This window comes from Schistocerca cancellata, chromosome 5 (assembly GCF_023864275.1).
Source record: "Schistocerca cancellata isolate TAMUIC-IGC-003103 chromosome 5, iqSchCanc2.1, whole genome shotgun sequence".
Lineage (NCBI taxonomy): Eukaryota > Metazoa > Arthropoda > Insecta > Orthoptera > Acrididae > Schistocerca > Schistocerca cancellata.
The window spans coordinates 402079581-402085621 of NC_064630.1; the positions used below are offsets into that span (position 1 = coordinate 402079581).

General features: G+C 43.5%; 1 pseudogene; it reads right to left on the minus strand.

Moving 5' to 3' along the window:
* Positions 1 to 5534: 5534 nt before the first annotated feature.
* LOC126189362 (5S ribosomal RNA) lies at positions 5535 to 5652 on the minus strand (annotated as a pseudogene).
* Between the last annotated feature and the right edge of the window lie 389 nt (positions 5653 to 6041).

Genomic DNA, 6041 nt, shown 5'->3' on the forward strand with positions numbered 1-6041 from the left:
TCTCGAAGTGTGATGCAAGAGGGAACATGTTTAAAAAACTTCGCTATTATGCTGAAATAAAGTAAATCTAATGCCCTACTTCATAAAATCTCGTCAAAATTTAATTACAGGTGTTCTGTTTAAATAAATAACTACTATAATTTTCAGCACTGACGCCTTTGGTAGCGATGGTCAGTAAGCAAGCATAATTACTTCCACAAAAGTTACCAGTATATTTGTTTAATTGACGTATAATGCAATGATAAATATCGATTCCAGCTAATGTTGTACATACAGATATATTTACAACTGGGAAAATGATTATCAATTGAAGAAATTATTTTCAAACTGACGGATTTTAGTCTCAGACCTATAATCAGTCCTCAGGTTCACACGTAGTTTTCTTTTCTTTTTTTCTCGCAGTGTGGCTTTTATATTGCTGAAAACGGTATCGGAAAATCGGTGTAGTTTCCAAAGTGACGTGTCTCCTTCCTCTGTTTATTTCCAAACTGTTTCACTTCCGCGCAGCCAATAAAACACTTTTGAGCTAAAGTCGGCCTTCCGCGCAGAATTTGGTTCTGCTAGGCTCATAATGTGCAAGCCCTCAATGTTAAAACGATGCAAAAAATAATGACTATCTCTTCAAGTCTATGTACAGTCACTCAGCAGACGCCCCAAGCAGGAAATGTTTGATGATGTGAATCAGCATTTAAATAAATCAGGGTTAACTAACGGATATTATAGTGAGATATTTAGGGCAAAGTGCCATTTTTTCAGTCCAAGTGAACGCTGTTGACAGCAAATAACAATTTATTAACTCTTTGTTTGAAGCTCGCCACTGCTTTCAGCCTAATATAAATATTTTTTTTTCTGAATCCAATAATGTAAATGGTGTTCCATATATATATATATATATATATATATATATATATATATATATATATATATATATATATATATATATATATGTTATTTGAATTTTTTACATTAATAGATCAAAATTGTACAGGCTGTGAACACAATATGCAGATAAATTCAGTGATTTTTCTGCAGTGTCAGTTAACTCAAAAATCCAAAGCAGAGCACCAGGAATTTTCTCACCAGTATGTCTTTGTTTAGAGCACAAAAGTGCTGTCTTGTGCAAAAAATAGACTGTAAGAACTAAAGCTAAGCAGATTATTTATCGTATACTTTTTCTGAAACTTTGATTTTGGGGGAAGAGTCACATCGGAAGGAAAAGCTGCTCAGTTTGAGCCAGTGGCTCTGCAGGCGTACTGAAAATGGCCTGCTGTTAGGCATTGTAGCTGAAAATGACTGCCCAAACTGTAGTGTGCAAAGGAAAAAATGGCTCTGAGCACTATGGGACTTAACAGCTGAGGTCATCAGTCTCCTAGAACTTAGAACTACTTAAACCTAACTAACCTAAGGACATCACACACATCCATACCCGAGGCAGGATTCGAACCTGCGACCGTAGCGGTCATGCGGTTCCAGACTGTAGCGCCTAGAACTGCTCGGCCACTCCGGCCGGCTGTGCAAAGGATATAGTCATTATCAGACAATGAAAACAACGAGTCTTGCAGAATAAGGGTTTTTAGTGGAAGACTCTAGTCTTTTCGCAGGTTACCGAAATTCTCATTCCACTCTGTAATACACAGCAAGATTTTTGTTATTTTTTTTTTACGAAATAACAGATAATGCCCATTGTATATGTGTCAATTACCTGTCGAGAGTTGGTAAGGTGAATAGATCTTCTTCGAACTCATGCTATCGCTCTGGTGCTGCCGGAACGGACATTACTGGCGTCGTAGGCATCCACTCTACACAGGCTAACAGAGTGTACATGTAGAGGAGATACAGCTGAAAACTGGCATCTACACCGCGGGACGTTTTGCTCGCCAGGGAACTGCTGCATTCGGTTTTTGGGTGCTGGATCTTCGACCCAGGCGCGTTGTAACTCTACTCGCCCCTCCCCCCCCCCTCTCTCTCTCACAGCCCCATCCGTACCCAGCGAGCGTCAGGGAGGGGGAGCAGCTAGGCCTCGCCAGAGCCGCGTCCCGGGATCTGGATCGCGTCCAGCAAAGTTCTCCAGCACCCCTCCTGGATACGATGTGACGTAGTGCTGGAGGCTGGCCAAGGAGCCCATCGCGCGGCCTGCAAAGTGATTACGCTGCGGTGCCTTCCAAGATATTTCACCGGCGCGGAGTCCACTGTTTCTCTGCGATTACGCAGGTACTTCCCGCAACCCCATTTTCGCTCCGCTTGATTCAATCGCATTCCATTAGCGGCAGCGCGGAGCGCGTTCTTCTTCTCCCGCGGGACGACTGCTTCATTTAGCACTCTAGTCACCACCTAGCTTTAGATCCCTACACATTTTTAGCGTCACCATTTACAGTGAAGGATGGACTAGGTAGGTCCACGGCAGCAAATTGGTCTTTGCTCCCGTCAGACCGTGACATTATAGCCCGGGTACCAGTACACTCTCTACTCTACATATTTAGTTAGAATTTGCAGGACATCACCAGTGCATAAAGAGCATTCTGCATAAATTTGAGTTCGCTATTTATGTTCGACTACCTACAGGAGCATATTCGTATTATCTATTTACTACTACTACTACTACTACTACTACTACATGATCAGGCCCAGTGGACCGCACGCATCTACAAATTCCCTCCTCCACTGTATTCTGTCCATTGCTGCTATCCGCCATTCGTCCGCATCTATTGACACTTGGTTAAAATATTCATGGAGTCCATTCCTCCAACGCTTCTTGGGGCTCCCTGGTGGTCTCTTTCCTGTAGGTGTGAAATCCAGGAGCTTCTGAGGCCATCTGTGATCCTCCATCCGGGCCACATGGCCGGCCCACTGCATTCGTTTGGCTTTGACAGTTCCTGCTATGTTGGGCTGCTGGTATAGTTCCTCAAGGTCTTGGTTGTATCTGATCCTCCATTCCCCTGTATCGGTATCCAGAACCGGACCGAAGATTTTCCTAAGCACTTTTCCTCATAGACAAGGAGCTTAAGGAAGACCTGTTTCCGGATACTCCATGTCTCGCAGCCATATAGAACAACAGGCTGGATCAGGGTTTTGTACAGTCGAATCTTGAACTGTCTAGAGAGATATTTGGACCAAAGCAGTTGTGCTAGGCTGTGGTAAGATCGGTTTCCTGCTTGTATTCTGGCATTGATCTCTGCTTCACATTACGAGTTCTCAGTGAAAAGTGCCCCTAGGTATTTCAATTCTTGCACTCTCTTGTAGTAATGGTCCCCAACCTGCAGTGATTGTAGATGATCAGCAGTCTGACAATGACTACGCGTCATAACGAGGTACTCTGTCTTGGCTTCGTTTATGTTTAGCCCAAATTTGCTGGCAGCCTCCTTTAGTGCTTTGGTCTTTTGCTCCAACTCCTCTTCCGACCTATAGAGTAAACAGATGTCGTCTGCATAGGCTAAGTATGCCAGTCTTTCCTTCGATTTCAATCCCTTCCTTCTCTTAGAAGGTCTAGCGTACGATCTTCTCGAGGGTAGAGTTGAACAGGATAGAGGACAACCCATCTCCTTGCCTGAGTCCTGTCACAGTTTCAAACTCTTCAGTTATGCGATTTCCCATCTTCACCTTTGCACGTGTTTCGTTCAGGCAGATCTTTATCCGATTGATGAGTTTCTCTGCTATGCCAAACTCCCTTAAACAGTTGAGCAGGCTCTTGCGATGTATGCAATCATAGGCCTTCTTAAAATCAACGAATTGAATATGCAAATCTTTACCATATTCACCCAGTTTCTCAGTGAGCTGCCGGAGACTGAAGATGTGGTCTACTGTTGAGCGTCCTGGTCGGAAACCTCCCTGGTACTCTCCAATCACCGATTCTGCCACTGGCTGAATTCTATGTATGAGGCAATTGGACAGGATCTTACAGCAGACGTTAAGCAGGGCGATTTCTCGATAGTTGTCACATTTCAGTTTGTTGCCCTTCTTATGTATTGGACAAATCAGAGCTGTTTTACATTCTCCTGGTAGTTCTTCTTTCGCCCATATTGCCTGTATTAGTCGGTGTATTTTTTCTGCAAGTTTCTCTCCTCCTGCCAGGATCATTTCAGCCTGTTTTCCATCTTCACCTGGACTCTTATTCTGTTTAAGGTGTCTGTTTCTGGTTTTTATCTCATCCAGGGTAGGTGGGGAATAGTCTGCATCGGCTGTAATTGGGTACTGGAAATCAAACTGCAATTCTGGTTCATCACAATTTAGCAGCTGTCGAAAGTACTCTTTCCATCTCTCAGCTATGTCCCTATCGTTCGTCAGGATCTTATCACGGGAATCTTTGACAAATTTCTGTTTGGTCTGGTGACCTTTGCAGAGGTACTTCACCCTCAGAAACATTTCCCCAGTCTTTTGTTCTCTGAAGTCTGTTTCTGCTTCAGTGATGATATTCCTTATGTATTTCCTCTTTTCTTTTCTCAGAATTGCTTGTGTAGTCTTTTGGACCTCCTCAAATTGTGCCTTGGCCAGATTTGTCCCCTTCAGCCATTTGTTCCTGGCTTCCTTTCTCCTTTCCAGGGCATCTGCACATTCCTTTCCAAACCAGATCTTCTTGCCCACTGGGTTTCCCATGAGTGTTTCCTTTGCTGTATCCCTAACTGAGCTCTGGATGTTTCCCCACATTAGTTCGAGGTCCTGATTCGCGTCCATTTCACTGAGTGCTTCAAAGCGGTTACTAAGTTGAAACTGGTATCTGGTCTTCGTTGCCTCATCTTTCAGTTTCTCCACATGGTACCTTTCCACTCTTTTTAACTTAGGCCCCGTTCTTCCTTTACACTGTATGAGTAAACGGCCTCTGACCAGGAAATGATCACTCCCACCTTCGGCACCCCGCGGTGTCTTAACGTCTATTTGATTTACAGTTCTCCCATCTGGTGATACCCAGGTTCCTTTACGTATGTTTTTCCGCTGGAAGTTTGTGCTGGAGATGAACAACCCTAATGATGTAGCGAAGCTGATGAACCTAACTCCATTGTCGTTGCTTAGGTTGTGTAGACTGTGCATACCTGTTGTGTCTTGGAATATTTGTACTTTGCCAACCTTGGCATACATATCACCAAGGTGGATCTTCAGGTGTCCATCTATTTACATATTTATAAAAATTGTAATGTACATGTATAGATGTATTCATGCTCCACATCCCACCCGAAGACACTGGATCGATTTCCTCTACTCTTATGGCACATATAACTTACTATATGGCAATAAGATGAACAACTGTGGAATTAAGATTGGGAATGGAAGTGAAAAGCGGGTGACGTAGAAGCATAACTCAGGAGCGACTGCAGCAATTTCAGTTGGGTTTTATATATACATGATCTACCGTTTATATTAAAACTAAACTCCATTCGAACAGGCCTTGGAAGGCCCAACGGTACCGACCGGCCGCCGTGTCATGCTCAGCCCACAGGCGTCACTGGATGCGGATACGGAGGGGCATGTGGTCAGCACGCCGTATGTCGGCCGCTACTTCTCAGTTAAGTAGCTCCTCACAAGGGCTGATTGCATCCCCCGCTTGCCTACAGCACTCGGCAGACCGGATGGTCATCCATTCAAGTGCAAGCCCAGCCCAACAGCGCTTAACTTCGGTGATCTGACGGGAACCGGTGTTACCACTGCGGCAAGGGCGTTGACACCTTTTATACTATCTGTATAAAAATAAAGGTGGTACAGATCTTCCCTAGGGATGGAGGTGAGAAGCCACAAAAAAAAGTAACGACGGATATTAGTATCTAATCCAAAGTTTCCGCTGGAACAGACTTGTTGGTGGAAGTACCTTTAAAGTTCCACTATTAAAAGCATATTTTAATAATGAACCGTCAAAGAACGGTTCACGAGCACAAGAAGCTCATTTGCTTCTCGATTATTGTTTGTAATTTGAAATAAATATTGCTTTCATTTGATACGAGGCTCTTGCAATTTTGTTTTTTACGTAAGGAATGAGAGTGAGTGAGATGAAATGAAATTAAATATTTGCCCCATTATAGATGTAAAAATTGAGTCTTCCATTTTAATACGTGAAG